This window comes from Pipistrellus hanaki, assembly GCF_964339955.1.
Source record: "Pipistrellus hanaki genome assembly, chromosome: 12".
Taxonomy (NCBI): Eukaryota; Metazoa; Chordata; class Mammalia; order Chiroptera; family Vespertilionidae; genus Pipistrellus; species Pipistrellus hanaki.
This window is the reverse complement of record NC_140514.1, coordinates 37,477,565-37,497,236: the sequence shown is the minus strand read 5'-3', so window position 1 is coordinate 37,497,236 and position 19,672 is coordinate 37,477,565. Positions and strand designations below refer to the sequence as shown.

Genomic DNA, 19,672 nt, shown 5'->3' with positions numbered 1-19,672 from the left:
ATCTTTTGCTTGGGATTCATATTAGACACCCTGTTTGTGCTCCCCAGGGAAAGTATCTGCACACAGGACCTCTGTGTCCCATTCAAGTCAGGCAGGCCTGCAGATAGGCCTCCCCGGGCCTCAGTCTCTGCAGGTGTCCTGTAGGATGACTGCTTCCTTCTCTGCCACGTGCCCCGGGGCTTCCCACACTTCACTTATCACCTGCCATAAGGTTTGCATTTTAAGTTTAGCCACCCCACATTCCCCCTCCAAACCTGATGAAAATCCCGCCATCATGATTGTACGATGCTGAGACCTATGAGCAGAAACAATTGTACTTATAGGTTTTATTTCTCCTTGGCTCCTGGGTTAATGTTACTCTCTGAGCCATGCCCAGGCCTGGGTTCCGTGTCCGCTGACTTCCTGCACCTCCCCTCCCACAGCCTTGTGACACAGGTCTAATTGCGTAATTGTCGTCACCCTGACTGGGCTTTAGCTCTCAGAGGACACCCACTGTGTCTTTTTATCTCTGAACCTGGCACGTGAATTCAGTGCACCATAAGTATTTGTTGAGTGTATAGATATATGAATTTTAAACTTCCTAAAGGTGAAGACCGGGTCTTTCTTACCAATTCCACATTTCAGCCCAGTCTAGGGCTGATAGGTTGGCCAGTTGATGGAGTGCTGGAGAGCCACCTGGGAAAGTTTACCAGGTCAAACTGGATTTTGGTCCTCAAGGAAACAAACCCAAGGTTTGACTTCCAAAATACCTGGTGTTGGTGTCTGCCAGAGAGAGGCCAGAACGTGTCACAGTGAGCCATCGTCCTGAGCAGTGGGAAGGTGGCGCAGTGCTGTGGGAAGAAGAATATTAACTTGGTTAAAAAAATAAAAAAAGAGAGAGAATTGGGCAGAAGAGATCTTTAGAGCATAAGCTTGTCATTTTCCATTCCTTGGCCAAAGAATAAAGTTTCTGACCTGCTTTACCGAACACAGTTTTGTTCTGTCGGTATGAGCAGCATTGGGCGGGAGGACCACGGTCTCAGGCCTTTTACCTGCAGGGGTCAGTGCTATCCCAGTTCCAGCGCCCATTCTGACAGCTGTCTTTCCTTTCCTGTTGTTCTTATTAAAACTTACCTCCTGTGTCTCCTTCCCTTTCAGCCAGCTCTGTGTTAGCAGGCTCAATCAATTAATTCCCACATAAGTGGTAAATGTAAAATTCCAGGAAACTTGTATTTTTAAAGGGGAGATGTAGTGGGGCAGGGTGTCTATTTCAAAGGGTAACTCTAAAGATTAGCTCTTCACTGTGGGCCCCCAGGCAGTGCAGCTCTAATATGGGAGGGAAGAAGGGAGAGAGGAAAAGAAGGGAAGAAGGAAGGAACAAATGAATTGTGAGGAAGGACGGAACTGATTGGGGAGAGATTTCCAATCACAGTCACCTTCTCAGGATTCCGACCACCTCATAAACAGATGGCCATGTGCTCTACCTACGTGGGCCTGGCATGGGGGACAGCTGGGTTCTACTAGCCCGAGCATCATTTACAAGAAAGAAAACAAACAAAGCAAAGCAAAACAAAACAAAACAAAACAAAACAAAACAAAGAAAGAAAGAAAGAAAGAAAGAAAGAAAGAAAGAAAGAAAGAAAGAAAGAAGAAAGAGCCGAAACCGGTATGGCTCAGTGGATAGAGCGTCAGCCTGCAGACTGAAGGGTCCCAGGTTCGATTCTGGTCAAGGGCATGTACACTGGTTGTGGGCATATCCCCAGTGGGGGGTGTGCAGTAGGTAGCTGATCGATGTTTCTCTCTCATTGATGTTCCTCTCTGTAAAAAAAAAATCAATACAATATATTTTTTTAAAAAGAAAGAAAAAGAAAATTATGAGAAGTGAAATGCAGCATTTGAATAGGGGATTTTTTTCTTTCTCTTTCTTTAAAATTAAGATAATAATCCATAAACCACAAAATTCATCCTTTAAAGTGTATAATTTTGTCCTGGCTGGTTTGCTAACTGATTAGGGTCACAGTTTCTATTCCCAGTCAAGGGAACGCACCTAGCTTGCAGGTTTGATCCACGGCCCAGGTCTGAGCTCGAGCGAGAGGCAACCAATCGATGTGTATTTCTCATCAATTTTTTCTCTCTAGTTTTTTTCTCTTTCACTCATTCAAAAATGGAACAAAATATCATTGGCTGAGGATTAACAATAACAACTAAAAAGTGTACAATTCAGTGATTTTTAATATATTAACAAGTTTGTGCAACTATCATCACTGTCTAATTCCAGAACATTTTCACCATCCCAAAAAGAAGCTCTGGACCATTCACAGTCACTCCTTACCCCCAAGATGCTGGCAACCACTAATCTACTTCCTGTCTCTATGTATTTGTTCATTCTGGATATTTCATATGAATAGAATCATACAATAAGTGGCCTTTGTGTCTGGCATCTTTAACTTAAAGTTTTCAGAGTTTATCCATGTTGAAGCATATGTCATTACTTCATTCCTATTTATTGCTGAACTAGTGGCCCAATGCATGAAATTCATGCATGGGGTGGGGGGATTCCCTCAACTCAGCCTGCACCCTCTCCAATCGGGGACCCCTTGGGGGATGTCCGACTGCTGGGTTAGGCCCGATCCCTGTGGGCCTGATCTTGCAATCTGGGACTGCTGACTCCTAACCACTCATCTGCCTGCCTGCCTGATTGTCCCTAACTGCCTCTGCCTGCCTGCCTGATTGCCCCTAACCCCTCTGCCTGCCTGCTTGATTGCCCCTAACCTGTCTGCCTGCCTGCCTGATCACCCCTAACAGCCTCTGCCTGACTGCCTGATCACCCCTAGCTGTCCTGCCCTGCAGGCCTGATATTGCCCCCAACTGCCTCCCCTGCAGGCCTGATATTGCCCCCAATTGCCTTAAAACTCCTCCTCAGCCCCCACCTTAGATTCTGCTTTGCAGTTATTACAGATTAGGTTCTGATTGGTCGGTTTCCATGCCAGTCAGTGTCTCTGGGCCTATCTCTGGGCCTGATCAGAGAAGTGGGGCTGATCAGCAGTCCCTTCAGAGGCCTGGAGAGAAAGAGAGGTGCACTACTGGCCGGGCCCAGAGAGAGAGGCAAGGGCTGATCAATAGCTGCCACGGAGGCTACAGATCAGACCCGGTTTCTCTCTCCAGGCCTCTTTCTTGGCCTGATCTGCAGCCCCCTCAGCAGTTAACACCCACGGCAACCCACTAACCCTCTAATATAAATATATTCAGAAGAAAATAAAATTCACTCTATATGACCCATTAATAAATACTTTTAATATATTGGTATATTCTCTTCTTGCTCTGTACATCATTTTAAAATTATTTTGAGCTTAAAATATATATAGTTTTGTGGCAGAGTTCTTTCACATTACCATTTATTGTAAGCATTTTTTTGTGTTAATAAATATTATTAAAATGTGATCCTTTATGACCACATTCTATCATCATTGGATTCATTGTAACTTATTTAGCCAACCTATTGTTCTTAGACACAGAGAATTTCCACATTTTTATGCTTATCATAAGTGGTGTAATATTCTTGTACATAAATGTCTGTCTATATCTCTGATAAGTTTTGAGATAAATTCTTAGAAGTGAAATTCTGGGTAAAAGAATGTGAATATTTTAAAAATTGACCCTTTTGTTTTGAAAGAACTTTAGATTTATAAAGATAATACAAAGAGTTCCCGTATACCTAGCTAGTATCTCACCTAACCAGAGTGTAGCTGTCAAAAATACTAAATTAACATTTGTATGCCACTACTGATGAAATTCCAGGCTTTATTTGACTCTCACCAGTTCCCTTTTCCATTCCAGGATCCATTCCAAGACATCATGTTGTATTTAGGTTGTGAATATTTTTAAGGCTCTTTATGTATGTGTGTGTATAAAAGTTATATTATTTTATATGCCCACCGATACTATAGGGGAAAAAAGACTTTGCCAACCTAATAGGCATAACAGCAATAACAATAACAACTCTAGTGGGCATTTCTAAGCTAGTGGGTTTACCAATTGTTTCATTTATTTGTTGGCCAGTTGTAGTTTTTAAAAATATTTTCCCATGCTGAAACTGGTTTGGCTCAGTGGATAGAGCGTCGGCCTGCAGACTGAAGGGTCCCAGGTTCGATTCTGGTCAAGGGCATGTGCCTTGGTTGCGGGCATATCCCCAGTGGGGGGTGTGCAGGAAGCAGCTGATCGATGATTCTCTCTCATCGATGTTTCTAGCTCTCTGTCCTTCTCTCTTCCTCTCTGTAAAAAATCAATAAAATATATATATTTTAAAAAATTCCCAATCAGCTCTAGGGGTTCTGTCAGTGTCCAGGCCTTTAGCTTCCATTCAAGCTGACATACAGTCAGTGTCAGGCGAACACCCAGGGAGCTGGACTGAGGCCTGTGGACTGTGGAACCTGGTGACAGTGAGGGATGCTCAACACAGAGTGGGCTCAGCTAGCTGGCTCCGTGCAGAGTGGGCAGTGACGTGTTGTAAAGGGCACTGTCCAGGAGTTGGGAGACTTAGGGTTTCATCCTAGTTCTCTTACTATCTATGTGAACTTCAGCAAGTTAGTCCATTTTCTGAGTTCTAGTTTTTCATCTGGTTAACAGGCGAGTCTCAAAGACCAAATGGACAATTTGTGAAGGTACTTTGTAAAGCACCATACATCATAGGGAACAATGTTGCAACGGGAACCGAGAAGTGCCTTATGTGGACATATGAATATCAACCCACCATCCCAAGAGGGCAAGAAATGCTTCTGAGATCAACTCCGTTCCAACCCTGAGCTCCCATCTTGCCTGACGGGGAGGAAATTCCATTGTGGTGAGTGTAGGCTCCCTCTCAGTAAGGGTCACACAGAATCCAAGAGGCTTATGGGGCTGCCCAGAAAAGGAGCATTTCTGTGGGCTCTCTACTCTCATGGTCCCAGGTGCCCTGCAAGGTCTGCCCTCGGGCTATGCTTGAGGTCTTTGTGCCACCTCCAAGGCTTGTCCCTTCCTGGAGGTGCAGAACCCGGGTCTCCATCCTTTTTCTGTTCCCCTGGTCCTTCTCCTTATCCTTTCTTTCTTCCCACGGTACCTTCAAGACACTCCTCTAAGAGTCCCCTAGGAGCCCAGGCTCAGGAAACAGATTAAGGAGAGAAGGGCCTGGGGCGGCTTCTGTCTGGTCCTGATACTCAAAGAGGACGGTCCAAGACCCTGGCTTGGGAAGGGAAAGGAAAACTCAACCATCTAAACATAAATAATATCTGAGAAAACAATCTGGCCACACCGAGGAGAAATAGGAAGATATGTAGCCTGTTCAGGTACTGTCACAAACCTGCACTGCAGCCTCAGGCACGTCACCCACTGTCTCTCAGCCTGTTTCCTCAGCTGTGCCGTGGGGGGTGGGTGCTGTAACCTCTACAGTAGCTGTGGGCCCTCACAGCCCTCCAATTAATTGGCCACTTCCTGAGAAGGCTAAGGCTTCTTTTATTTTGGAGTTCCTGTCCTTTTCCAGTCATGTGACCTGACCAGGAAGACAGATTTTTACTGAGGCTATTGTTGGTTTAATCTGTGAGAGTGTTTTTGTAACACCATGGTAAAGATGAGCTAGCTATGGGCTTGGCTAAGTGCTCTCCATGCATTATCTCATTAAATCCTCATAATTGCTTGTTGGGTTGGCCCTATTGTTTTCATTTTATGAAAGAGGAAACAGGCCAGAAAGCTTTCCCACAGCCACAAGGTAGGTGAGGGACAGAGCTGGCCTGACTCTGAGGCTGAGCTGCGTGGCCCTCTGGATTGTGTCCCCTCAGGGGGTCAGAGGAACTCAGAGGACAAATATTCTAGGACAAGCGTGTGACCATCTTCAAAGCTCTTCCTGCAGAGACTCCCAGGTTCCCTGAGTCCTGAAGAGATGGAGAAGGGAGTATTGGGAGGAACAGGAGAACCCCATGGGGATGAGGTTCTCTGAGGGCAAGAGCAAGCATTTCTCAGAGTTCTGAAGTTGCTACCAGGGCCTAAGGTCCGGGACCCAACCTGCGTGCCTGCCCTGCAGAGGGCTGTCCTCTCTCCAAAGCAGTGCAGGCATGTGGCTAGTCATGTTCACGCAAAGGTGGTGCTGGAGTGCCTCAGCCTGCCTGCTTGGAGGGAAGTGGTGTCTGGGTTTGCATCCAATCTCTGGGCAGACAGATGCCACTGTTGCCATGCATCACTCAGGGGCAGGGACCTGTACGGGGGGCTCAACATCTAGAGACAGATCCAAGACAGCTGGGATGGTGCAGCTCAGAGTGACACCAACAAGCCTCCCCTCCATGATTCTGTCACATCGGTCCCCTGCTGTCCCATCGTTACTCCTGCTTCTAATTTCTACTCGTTCTCCCTTCACCCCAGGGGCTAAAAATTGACTTGAAGAAAGAGAAAATTCCAAGACTTGTGACCTCTCAAGATACATTTTATACAACTTTCCTGATGAAATTATTGGGAAATGGCAGCTTGTTTAACCAAATCTAAGCCAGGTTTGGAGTTATACTGACAAAAATCCTGTTAGGCCATTTCTTCCCATTTGTACTCATTAAGCCCTCTCTCGCCAGTACCGGGTCAGACCCTTTGTGTACAGTGAGAACCTCAGACGGAAGTTCTGAAGGCCACCCTTCATTTCACACTTGGGCAGGACAGTCCAGCGATGCTCAGGGGTTCACCCAAGGTCACGGTGACTTGCAGGCCCCTGTGGGTTTGGAACTTGAGATTTCTGCCTTTCAGCCCTATGCTCTTTCGATAACATCTTACACAACTTATGGTGTGGTCGGAGGAGCAGGAATGACACCTCTGAAATGATTACAGAACCCGTGGAGGGAGCAGAGTTTCCCTTGAGGTGATTTCCTGCCCACAGTGGGCTTGCTGCCAGTGTCTCTGTGTTGTTTTCTTATATAGGCTTGCTTGGGGTTGTAATTTTATTTTGAGACATTGGAAAATCCCATAATGAAAAAAATGATTAGGTGAAATTGAATTCTTACATTTTTGTCCAGTTCGTGCTACATCAGTGTGTGTGTGTGTGTGTGTGTGTGTGTGTGTGTGTGCGCGTGTGTGTGTGTGTGTGCGTGTGTGTGTGTGTGTGTGTGTGCGTGTGTGTGTGTGCGTGTGTGTGTGTAGTGTGTGTATAGTGTGTGTCTCATGCTGAACCTGCAGGGAGAAGGGGTCTGCCATGGTGTCCCCTGGTGAGGTGAGGTGGGGTTTCTTAGTGAAACAAAAGAGGCTGGCCGGCACTGGTTTGGCTCAGTGGATAGAGCGTCGGCCTGTGGACTGAAGGGTCCTGGGTTCGATTCCGGTCAAGGGCATGTACCTTGGTTGCGGGCACATCCCCACTGGGGGGTATGCAAGAGGCAGCTGATCTCTCTTATCGATGTTCCTAGCTCTCTGTCCCTCTCTCTTCCTCTCTGTAAAAAAACAATAAAATATATTAAAACAAAACAAAAGAGGCTGGTAAAGGGTTTTCTAACTCAGACGCTTACAGGTTTTGAAAACTCCTGATTCAATGTCCATGTCATTCATTCACTCAAATAATTCTGGAGAGATTTCAACAATAATGATTAAAAACACCTCTGGGCAAAGGCCCCATGTCAGGTTCCAGGAAGGAAGTGTTTCATATGCAGGAACGTGTCTTGGTTTTAGTCTCTCCTGGATAGGAGAGTCTCCAGGGGGTCCCATGGCCTGCCTGAGAGCTTCCACTCAACCACAGGGCTCAGAGGCTGACTCATGACTTGTTCCAGACCCCCCCAGGGTTGGGTCGGGGTGAAGGCCGCCCAGCCAAGATCAGATTGGAGTGAGTGAGACGCTGTGCGGCTGGGCCTGGCCTCCGCAGCCCCTCTGTGAAGCCAGTGGCTGAGAGCAGCGGTGGGGGGATTGTGGGTTCCCACCCTCCCTGACTTATACCCAAATTCTTGTCAGAGGAGATCCACCATCCAGAAATAAAAGCAGATTTGGATCTCACGAGAGATCAGAATAGGGAAGCCCAGAGACCATGGCCCATTGGCAGAGGGGTCCTGGGTGGGCCGAGCTGCAGTCGGGCCACAATTCTCACTCCTGCGTCTTTGGGCTGTGAGTCGGACAGATTTTATCTTGCCTGCTTTGACCCTAATGAAGCAACAGTGGAGTGTGGGGAGAGAGCAGAGAGCAGTAAGCAAGCTGGTTCTTCTTTTGGCCCATTTAGCAACTTCCTGTAGCTTTTGAGTAAGGACAGGTATCTGCCCTTGTGCCCTGAGGTGTGCAGTCCCCAGCGTATGCCTGTGGCCCCAGGCCGTCTAGAAATGGACCCAGGCTCAGCCCCAAAGCAAGTGCATTAACCATAGGGAAAAGAAGGGGACATCAAATAGGCAGTCTCACTGTTCCTTCACGTTCCTCTGACTCGTCTTTCGGTAAATAATCTTTGGCACCCACTCGGTGCCTGCACAAGGAGGGGCATTCTGGCTCGTGTCTCCTTTACTCCACTCCTTTCCCCTTATCACTCAGCAAGGCCCCCATTTTACCAACGAAAATGTGGAATCACAGAGAGAAAACCATGGACTTGGCCTCTATCACTAATCTGATAGCAAAGTCTCTTGGCAAATTCAAAGGCTACAATCTTTTCCTCAAGAGGTTTCGGGTGTTTTCAAATTTACTAATTCGTGAAAGGCTGAGCGAGCTGCCAGGCATGTGCCTGAGGTCCAGCTCTGTCCCCATGAACTCTGGGGGCTCAGACACAGGGGTACAGGGCTGCTAGCTGACAGGGGATGTGGCAGGGATGTCACCAGCCCATGACCCCACATCCTAAGCACAGCCTGGCCTCATGGCTCCATGCCCTCCTGACCACCTAACCTTGTCAATGCCCATACCTGTTCTATCAGAGTCCTCGCTTTCCGATCCCAGGCTTCTCCTCGCCAGAGTTTTCTTCCACACCTCCCACCACCCCTGCCCTCCACCTGGGGTTTCCCCACACCCTCCCCTCCAGCCTGTCCTCACCTCCCTCTCCTGGAGGCCCAGACCTGTTCCCTCACGTCTGCCCCAAACCGGCCAACCCCTCTCTCCTCTGTCCTGCCACTGCCCCTGACCGGGCTTGGTTATCTCAGCTCTGGGTCCCATCAACCTTCTGCCACCCCTGCCTCCCCAGTGGAGCTGCCACACACGCTAGGCCTCCGTTCACAGCCAGACCTCAGCCAGCCAGCCTCAGCCTCTCTGCTTCCCTAGGATTCTTCCAAGCCTCCTCTGTTGTCATCTACCCGTATATGTCATCTCTACGCTATACCTTGGGCAACAATCCAAATCCCGCTTCTCTGGGAAATCAGAGGTAACCAGGCGGGGAGCACCCTGCTGTGGAGGGAGTGCTGCTCAGTCCTCCCTGCCAGAGGGAACCGGAGAGGTTGGGTGGGGGGTATGTGCCCGTCAGCTGCAGCCAGCAGTGAGCATGGCAGGGTGTGAGGGCTCGGCCACTGCTGCCCTAGGCCAGAGGCCTGCCTGTCCTGCCTGCTCTGCTCCTGAAGGCCTTCTCTGCCTCTTCCTGCTCCCCGCGCCCAGGTATCACCGCCCCAGGAGAACTCTTGTACTTCTAACTCCATTTGGCACCTGCTTCCCAGAGTCCGGCTTCCTGGCTGGTCAGTCCGAATACTTGCCTGCCTCCTTCCAGCCTAGCGTCCTGGCTCATCTCCATAACGGCAGTTCTTCCACCGCCCAGAGGCAAATATTTCAGGGGGACTGGGGGCCCATTCCCTTGCTGGTCTCCCTAGGGACCCCACAGCCCTGGTAGCCATCATCCCAGTTTCCCAACCTCCTCCTTCCCTTCGCTGCCCTGCACTTTTCCTCGCCAGCCACACTTCCTTCACCCACTGTCACCAGGGCCACCAGTGGACCCCACATTGCTAAAATCCTCGGGTACTTCTCGATCTTTGCCACACTTGGTATGTGCGAAGCACCCTCTCCTCCCTGAACCACTCTCCTTTCTTGTTCTATATAATGTGTTACTATGCTGTCCTTCCCAACTCTGCATTCAGGACATCATATTAATAGCTTGAAATTGGTCAGGTGGAAATATTTACACCATAGAAGTTTGCAAACCTCACACATCAGGGGTTGATTTATTGTTTGTTGACTGTCTAGACCAGAGGTTCCCAAACTTGTTTGTGCCGTAGACCCCTTGCCATGTTTTTCGGTTTTGGGTAGACCCCCTACTTACCTGATATTGATTTTTTTGTAAATTTCTAACTGTAGTGAAGTTTAGTGTTAAAATTTAATAAAAAATAATGTACCTACTTTTCTCCGGCATTCTCAAACAAAATAACACTGATTCACTATAATTTGTATGATAAACTACCAGTTTATATATTTTTTAAATATTTTCTCAGCACTTTCCTATTCAAGATTCAGGAAACGAATGAACGTATTTTTCTCACATTCATATTTATAGAGTGACGAATTGAACAAGTCGGTGCAAGTTTGCGAAGCTTTGAGACAAAAATTGGCAAGAATGTTTACTGCTCGTATGCTTGTAACAAGATGATACTGGTATATCATTATGTGCAGGTTTTTATCCTACAACTTACACAATTTTATAAACATATATAATAAATTTTTTACTTCATAGGTACTTTTATAAATAATTTATATGTTTTTATATTATAAGATAATATGATGTAAGTAAATAGGTACTATCAGTGTATGTTGAGATCCACTATCGTGGACCCCCATTTTCATTTCATGGACCCCCAAATTTTTTTTCCGCTGACGTAGACCCCTTGCAAGTTGTCATAGACCCCTGAGGGTCAATATAGACCACTTTGGGAATCACTGGTCTAGACTTAAGAAAGTTATAGAGAAAATGTTAATGCACATTAAACTTAAATGTATATTGTGTCTGTAGCCACTACATGGTAAATTGCATAGAAAAATTGAGGCAAAGTTCTTCCAGTGTCCAAAAACTATGCTCTCATTCAGTGAAAATATGCTCACATCACTGACAAACAAGTGAAGTTCCAACTTGTGTCTATCATTTTTTTTTCTTAGTAGTTGCCACAAATAAAACTATCAACTGGCATTTACATAGGAACTACACTCATTTGTCAATTATAGGTTGGGTATGGATTCAGCATGTCGCTAAAAATCAATGAAAGCATTTGTAAGACTCAATTTGCTCTATGCAATTTACAGTGAAGAGTACTATACAATTTGTAAATTGCTAAACATCTTTTATGTCAATAAAATTTATTGCACACTCATTTATATACTATTTTCTCTGCCACATAGGATGCCAGCCAAACATCTTCTGAGTGAGGGGCAGAGAAGAAGCAAAGAGCTGAGGTGGATGAGGCACCAAGAGGAGGGGCTTGTGAGACAAGCGACGACAGCATCATCATAACCATGACATCTAGAAGGCGGGTGTCAACCCCGTTCTGGCCCTGGGCCAGGCCCTGAGGTACGGATTTGCTTTATTCATCTGCTGGGACAATCCTGGGGGGAAACCAAGGCGTGGAGAGGTTAAGTCCTTTATCCACTGTCACGGCCAGTTAGTGGCTGAGGCAGGATTCGAACTCAGGCAGCTGGCCCTCCTGACAAAGCAGGAGACTGCACTGCAGCCCCTTCTCCTCAGTAAAGCCCCTTAGACTGTTGGCCCTGGAATGGCTTCAGGACAGAGACAGGGAGGGCCGGTGTGGCACTTGGGCATCGAAAGGACTGGCAAAGCCGCCTCATGCCTCTGGCCCCTCCTGGTGTGCACCGCCCAGCACGCTCCTGCTGCCACTCCACAGGGCCTACCGCAGCTAGTAATACGAACCAGGGCTTGCATTTAAAACGTATCTTTATTCTTCTATTTTTCAGTATTTCATTTTTATTATGTTTTTTAAAAGTAAAATACAAGACAGATTGGAAATTTACAAAATTGGCGCCTTCCCTTAGAACACATGTGTCAAACACAAGACCCGTGGGCCAAATCCAGCCCGCCAGGCCTTGCAATGTGGCCCGCACCGCGCTGTCATCACTGCACTCCGCTGTCAGTTTATGACATTGTCAGTTTATGACTGTTCAGTAAACCATTCGGCCCGCGATTTAGGCTGGATTTTAGATTTTGGCCCCTTCTCTGATTGAGTTCGACACCCCTACTTTAGAACGTTTGAGACATGCGTTCTGATCCCCCTCCGTCACGCTGCTCCCGCTGGAAGCCCTTACTGATCCCCGTGGGCCACAGCAGCGGCTTCAGGTGGGCGGGGCAGTCTGTGGGCGGGGAGCTTAATTCAGTGTCATCACCTGCATTTAATAAACAGGAGCGAAACAGAAAATGTCAGAGTACATTGCATGTAATAAATACATTTTGTTTCAGCTATATGCAAAAGTAAGTATACATAAAATATTAAATACATAATAGGTAATGTATTAATGTTAAATATATGATCAAGAATTATGATATAACAGACTAATAATATATACTATGTGAATATATTATTAAGAGCACGTATATTTATAGATAGATATATGTACCTAATATATTGCATATGAATACTGGAGTATGATGAGAAATATCTCCTTTAAAAAAAAAAATATATATATATATATATATATTATTGATTTTTTTACAGAGAGGAAGGGAGAAGGATAGAGAGTTAGAAACATCTATGAGAAACATTGATCAGCTGCCCCCTGCATACCCCGTACAGGGATGTGCGTGCAACCAAAGTACATGCCCTTGACCGGAATCGAACCTGGGATTCTTCAGTCTGCAGGCTGATTCTTTATCCACCAAGTCAAGCCGATTAGGGTGAGAAATATCTTTCTTACTGTAATCACAGTAAAGAAAAACTTAATTGCCACTGGTCAACCAGCGAAAATAGCACTGTGGAGCCTGACCTTCAAAGCCACACAGGAGCGAGCGACTGCTGAGCTTGGAGGATGGCCTGGGTATGGATGAGCACACTTGCACACCTAGTGCTCCCGCTCAGAATGGTCTGGACCTGGTGTCCGGGAGCTTGCTTGCAGTTCCTGTGATGGCAGCTTAGGGGAGGGAGACCCTCAGTCTTCTGGAGAAACCACGGGAGACTTCCAGAGGTGGTAACACCTTAGCTGACTTCTGAGGGAAGAGCTGGGGTTTGCCATGAGAACTGGGGTGTGGGGAAGACTCGCCTGGCCAAGTGAGTGGCTTGTGAAAAGGCAGAAAAAAAAAAGCAAAAAAAAAAAAAAGCCTGTCATGTTTGGGGAAATATGGGCCACTTAGCGTCAGTGGACCATGAGCTAGGGAGGAGGCCTCCAGTGCCATCTTGAGAGTCAGGATTTGCTTTTGGGCTGAGGAGCCACGGAGGAATGTTGAGCAGAGTGGCATGAAGAGACTTACTTGCCAGGACTCGGGCCGCCCTGAGGAGTGGATTAACGCAGAGGGCCAGGAGGCAGGGCGGCCTGCAGGGTGACTGTTGTAATAGCTGGGCCTGAACAGGACGGTGGGGATGCAGAGGGAGGGTGGGAGAGAGAGAGACTCAGGAGGACGTGGCCACCCATTACTCATTGGACAGGGCAGTGAGAGGAGGGAGGTCAGGGTGGCTCCGGGGGTGCTGACTGGGGAACCGGTTAGATGGCGGTGCCTTTTGCCCAGATGAAGAACAGAGGAGGCAGAGAGGGACTGGGGAGAAGATAACGCTTTCAACTGAAGCCACACTTGTAGGTGGACGTGGCAGTGGGCAGCTGGAACAGAGGAGCGGGGCTAGGCCAGGGAGACAGATGAGGGAAAGCCCAAGAAAGACTGAGGGAAGTGGTCTTTTTATTGTTTAATTTTTTAAAACTGTATTTTTCAGTCATAGTATACATTCATTATTATTTTGTGTTAGTTTCAGGTGTACAGCGTAGACAATCACATACTTTACACCTATTCCCCCAATATTTCCAGGACCCACCTGGCACCAGACATAGGTGTTACATTATTAACTATATTCCCTGTGCTGTACTTCATATCCCCATGACTATTTTGTATATCTATTTATGCTTCTTAATCCCTTCACAAGATCCAGAAACTTGGGTCACAGAAGCCAAGTGGGGTGGGGGGGAGAGGACAGAAAAGACCGAGGAGGAAACACAGCAATGCAGATGCTTCAGAAAATCAAATTCCTGAAGGGGCCGTGGGATGTGGCCTTGGGAGGACACAGGTGCCCTGGCACGGGTGTGTGGAGGGTGTGGCAGGAGCCGGGGCTTTGGCAGTGAGTGGAGATGTCACCCTGAGAGGGAGAGAGCAGGGCTCATGTAGACCATATGGTGCCTTTGTGCGAGTTAGAGAGGGACACGCCTTCCTCCAGGCAGATCAAACCCTCTTGCCAGCACTCGGGCTCGGGGAGAGGGGTGGAGGCTGGATATCAGCCCCCACAGGCCCACAGTGGAGCACCCAAGCTGGCCCTTGTAGGAAACTGACTGGAAAGAGGAGTGAAATAGTCCTTGTCTGAGGGGGATGCTGGACCATGCCAAGGGTTTCGTTTTTAAGCTGTGAGAGATTGGGGCATGCTGACTCGGGTGAGAGAGGGGAGCCCATGAAGGAAAGAGGGTACGGGACAGGGAGACCTGCCTGGGAAGCTGGGTGGGAGCCCAGGCAGGAGGGGCGGTCTATAGGTCAGGGCTGGTGCTGCGGCCATGGTTGAGGGCTGGGTGCCCACCTGGGGCCTGGGGCCAGGGTGCAGGCCGGTGCTGCAGCCGAGTTCACTGAGAATCTCTGTGATGGGGCACTGGGGCAGACACCGAGCAGGGACACTGAGACGTGGCTGAGGCGGCCTGGCCTGGTATGTGTATAAGTACAGAGCAGTTCTGGGGCCGTGGACAGGTGGCATGCAGCAGGCCTAGAACTGGGCAGGCCAGGCAGGGTCTTGGCACAGAGTTTTGTTTACTTATTATTTTACTTTTTACTCTGGAAAAATTTCAAGCACACCCAAAAGTTGTGGGAAATGCAAATGAACATCCCTCTTATACCCGTCATTTAGCTTCAAAGATATTACTATTGTTAATGTTATTTAATAACACCTTCTTTAAGCATCTGTTTACTATTTTATTGATCTACTTTAACTGCCTTTTTAAGAACTTAAAAACATTTTTTAACAGTCTTCATTTTTTAGATCAATTTTAGGTTCAGAGCAAAATTGAACGGATGCATTTACCTCTGGTTAAAAACTTTTTTATTTGGAAATAACTTTAAGCTTACAGAAAATTGCAGGAACAATTTTTAAAATATTTTTAAATGCTGTTTTCTTATTACTAGTAAAGAATATATTCTCAAAATGTATATAGTAGAAAATTGAGATCATTTGTGATTCTACTATCCCAAAACCAGTACTGTTCTTGTTTTGGTGTATTTCCTCCCAGTTTATTTCCCTATACTTATACACATATATTTTTAAAATATATTTTTATTTATTTATTTGTTTATTATTTATTTTAAAAATATACTTTTATTGATTTTAGAGAAGAAGGGAGAAGGAGAGAGAGAGATAAAAACATCAATGATGAGAGAGAACCATTGATCGGCTGCCTCTTGCACACTCCCTACATGTGCCCTTGACTAGAATCAAACCTGGGACCCTTCAGTCCACAGGCCGACACTCTATCCACTGAGCCAAACCAGCCAGGGCTTATACACATATTCTTAACTGGACTATTTTATCCAGAGACTAACCCCAGCCCTCAGCTCTGTCCTTTCAATGTGCCTGCACCAGGAGCTCAGTGCCATGGCCTTCACCCCCAAATCCCTTCACCCCCAAATCCCTTCATGAGCAGCAGTGGAGCCACGTTCAGTGCTATCGCAGGCCTCCCCTTTAACACTGGCTTCATCGTTTTTCTTAGATAACATCGGCTGACTTCCGGTGGGCTGAGTTGCCCAACGCTCCTTGGCAACCATCTTGCCCATGTCCCATACCCGTCCCTCTGTATCAGTCTATCGCCCCACTCACCTGAGCGCTCTGTGAGGGTGAGGCGTAGGGCTGACTCACCGCTCTACACGAGGCAGAGTTGGCCTTAAGAAATATGTATGGAATTGAATCAACCCACTTATTTGACATTGCTCATCTCCATCGGTGCTGCAGACTCTCAGAGTGCCTTATGCTAATTTACAGCCTCCAGCATGGTGTCTGGCACATAGTAGGTACTCAATAAATGTTCATTACTGTTGCTACCAATAACCTGGAGATTTCCATACATGGAAATTGTTTCTTTTCTTCTGCCCATTCCTGCCTCCCTCTACTTCTCCTGGTTGGTAACGAAGGAAGACCACTGTGACATTTCAGAGGGAGGGGCCCTGCTTTGTCCCCCTTTTTCTGTAAGTTAGGAGCAAAGCTAAGTTGGCAATGGATTCAAACGAAGCAGTTCTTCATGTTGAGGTTATTTTATATGTTTGCATTGCTCACAATACCAGTTAGCATTAGCGGCAATTAAACTATTTCAGGATTAGATCAAAGCTGCCTTTGAGGTATTTTAAGTTGGACAAAAGTCTCCCATGGGTCTAGCTCTGAGCCAAGTTCCCTAGTGTCATTAGAAGCCCACTTGTATCTAAAGATTGCCCAGTCTGTATATTTTGATAACCTGAACATTTCATAAATTTCAGGAGTGTTTGTTGGAAGTGGGTTAATGTCTCCAGAGATGTTTGGTCTGTCTAATAAGTACCACCTTCAGTGGGGAAGGGGCTCTGCAGAGGCTCTTCCTCTGGCCACGCAGAACCCTGGGCATCCATGGAGGGAGCCGGGCAGAAACCGGAGCAGGAAGGGATGAGGGCTTGGTCTAGGGTGAGGGCATTAGGAATTGGGAAGAAGGCGGAAGCCCAATTTACAGGGCTGGGCTGTGAGGAGAGGAGTGGGACGGCCTTCAGAACACCTTAAGTAATCTTCAGATTTGATTGATAGATAAAAACAGGGAAAGAACCGGTTTTGGCATATTGGGCTGCTAGGGAGTTAGTCAGCAACTTGCTCTGGCCCACTCTCTGTTGGCCCTGACCCTGGCCCTGGAGGGCTGGCTGTGGCAGGAGGGCCCAGGATCACTATTTCCTGAACACTCCAGGCCCCTCCAGGGCCACGATTAGCACCGAGCATCTCGCTGCCAGCTGACGGGGGGTGCCTTTGATGGGCTGAGCTGGGCCGCTTTGGGTAGGAGTTCTGAAATGGGTGGCAACCCAAATGGGAGGAAGAGCCTCTGGGACAATGGAGAATAGGAAAGGCCCTGCCAGAGGCCAGCCTGTGTCAGCGAGGCTGTGGCAGGAACCAAGAAAGGGACCAGTTAAGACAAAGCTGTCTTGCCCAAGTGCGTTTGGCCGTCATTTCTGCTGGGGAACAGTGGCGCTGGTTGGTCGGGTTTGTGGTTGGGGAGTAAGGGACCTGCTACTGCTTTGGGTTTCCCACACGCCGTGCCTTGGTCAGAGCCACCAGCCTTCACTGGGCTCTCATATGCGTCCTTGGGACTTCTGTGCAGAAGTCACCCCTTTGCTCCTCCTTTCAGCTTGAGGAGCCGAGGCCGTAACCGCTGACAGAATGCTGGGAGCCGCTGTGACCCAGCTCCTGGGACACTCACACCAACCCCGGGCTGGGGCGTCAGAGGGCTGGGTGGGAGCTGTGTAGACAAGTGGGACCCCTCGCGCGGTGGCGAGTGCCCAGAGGTGGCAACAATGGAGGAATCCTGTCCTTGGCCCCACACCGTGGGAGGGCAGGTGGCAGATGACCCCCTTTCAAAGCTGCGTGGCTGTAATGGGTCTGCTTCAAGTGGTCGACCTGCACATACACGTTGGTCTTAAACTCTTCAAGACTGGGCGGTTAAACATCTGCATCCTGTTTTCATTGGCTTGTAAGCCATGGTGATGGGGACCTGCCTAGTCTTCTGAGCCAGCAAGTGTGCCCAGAGGCTAATAAACAGCAGGTGCCTCCAATAAATATGATTTTAATGCTCAATGTAAATGTGCGCAAATAAATATGTAAAATGAAACGTGGGAGCTGAATCTATATGCAGGTTACACAATTTCTCAGCTGTTTTGAACTGTGAACTGTAGTGACTGTGTGTGTATATGTGTTTTACATGTGCACAGTATATAGTAGTAGGGAGTGTATATGTTTGTATTGTGTGTGTATGTGCGTTTGTAGTGTGTGTGTGTGTGTGTGTGTGTGTGAGTGTGTGTGTGTGTGTGTGAAGGGAAGTCCCCATTAGGTTGGTTGGAGACACCAGCCACATAATTTACAGGGTCTGGTGCAAAACAAAAGTGTGGGCCCCTTATTCAAAATCATTGGGAGTTTCACCCAGGGTTTTGCTTAATGGATAGAGCATCGGCCTGTGGATTGAAGGGTCCCGGGTTCAGTTGCGGTCAAGGGCACATGCCTCAGTTGTAGGCTCAATCCCCAGCCTTCGTTCAGACACCTGCCGAAGGCAACCAATCGGTGTGTTTCTCTCACATCGATGTTTCTTTCTGTGTCTCTCCCTCCCTTCCACTCTCTTTAAAAATCAATGGAAAAATACCCTCTGGTGAGGATTTAAAAATAAGTAAATAAATAAAAACAAATTATTGGGAATTTCAAGACAGCTATAGCAGAGCATCAGACCAAGCTTGGACCTTTCTGAGTGAGGGCCCCTGTGATCCACAGGTCAAATGGAGACGCTGCACTTCCTGTTGTTCTGTGTGTGTTTCTCTGCCAATACCATGCGGTTTCAATTATCATGCTCTACAGTCTAATTTGAAGTCAGGTAGTGTGATACCTCCAGCTTCGCTCTTTTTTAGGATTTGTTTTGACTATTTGGGGGCTTTTGTGGTTCCATACAAATCTGATAATTTCTATTCTATTTATTTATTTATTTTTAAAATTATTTTTATTGATATCAGGGAGGAGGAGAAAGGGAGAGAGAGACAGAAACATCAATGATGAGAGAGAATAATTGATCGACTGCCTTCTGCATTGAGGATTGAGCCTGCAACCCCGGGCATGTGCCCTTGACCAGAATTCCCTTCCCCCTCTCCCCATCCTCCTCATGAGCCTGTGCCCTGTAGGACTTGCTGTACCTTTCCCAACCCTCCCTCTGTTCCAGCCTGGGCCTCACCGGGGCACCCAAATCCATAAGGTCTCTCAGCTCTTTGCTAAAAAAAAACAAAAAACAAAAAAAACGTCCTGAGAATGTCCAGGTCCCCTCCCAGCCCACCCTGCATCGCTGGGCCCTGCCTCCACCCTCAGGACTTGAAAGCTCAGGCTCCTGCCCACACCAGTGCCCTCGGTGCTCGTCAGGCAGCAAACAGCACAGAGAAGACGCATCCTCATTGCCCACCAAGAGCTTCAGTTCTCAGGGGCCCTGTCCTGGGGGGGGCGGTGGGAGTAGGGGGAGAAGAGGCGAAGGGGCGCTGGGAAGCTGGGGCCGCGTGGTGCAGGCAGAGTTCCCGGCCTCGCGATCTCAGTGAGGGGATGTGGAGGTGGGGACTCCCTCAGTCCTTCCTGTTTACTGTCCTGGTTTTCCTCCTCTCGGCTTAAGTGCCGTGTGCCTGCTTCAGAACACACTCAGGAGATGCTAATGGGTAATAATGAGGGTGTTCCTGCCCAATACCTATCTATGCTTGTCAATAATTAGCCACGGTTTCTGAGGTTCTGGGAGGTGACACCTGGTTTGCCCCAGCTGGTTTAGCTAACCAGTGTAGCAGTAGCACGACAGTTTTGAGGTACCTGAGTGGTTTTGGGGTGGTCCATGTGTGGGCACCTCCCAAGGG

General features: G+C 47.7%; 1 protein-coding gene across 5 annotated transcripts in view; it reads left to right on the top strand.

Moving 5' to 3' along the window:
- The window catches only part of ASPRV1 (aspartic peptidase retroviral like 1), a 157,513-nt gene that overhangs the window by 88,503 nt on the left and 49,338 nt on the right, over positions 1-19,672 (top strand). Inside the window, exons 4-5 of one of the 5 annotated variants that reach the window (XR_014796531.1) lie at positions 11,245-11,413; positions 12,780-12,871. The exons of 1 other annotated variant lie outside the window; for it this stretch is intronic. The gene's annotated coding sequence lies outside the window, so the exon portion shown is untranslated. Of the gene's footprint in view, positions 1-4,605; positions 4,684-11,244; positions 11,414-12,779; positions 12,872-17,953; positions 18,667-19,672 lie in introns of those variants that run through there. 3 more of the 5 variants (XR_014796532.1, XM_084901233.1, XM_084901234.1) reach the window with 3 other exon arrangements.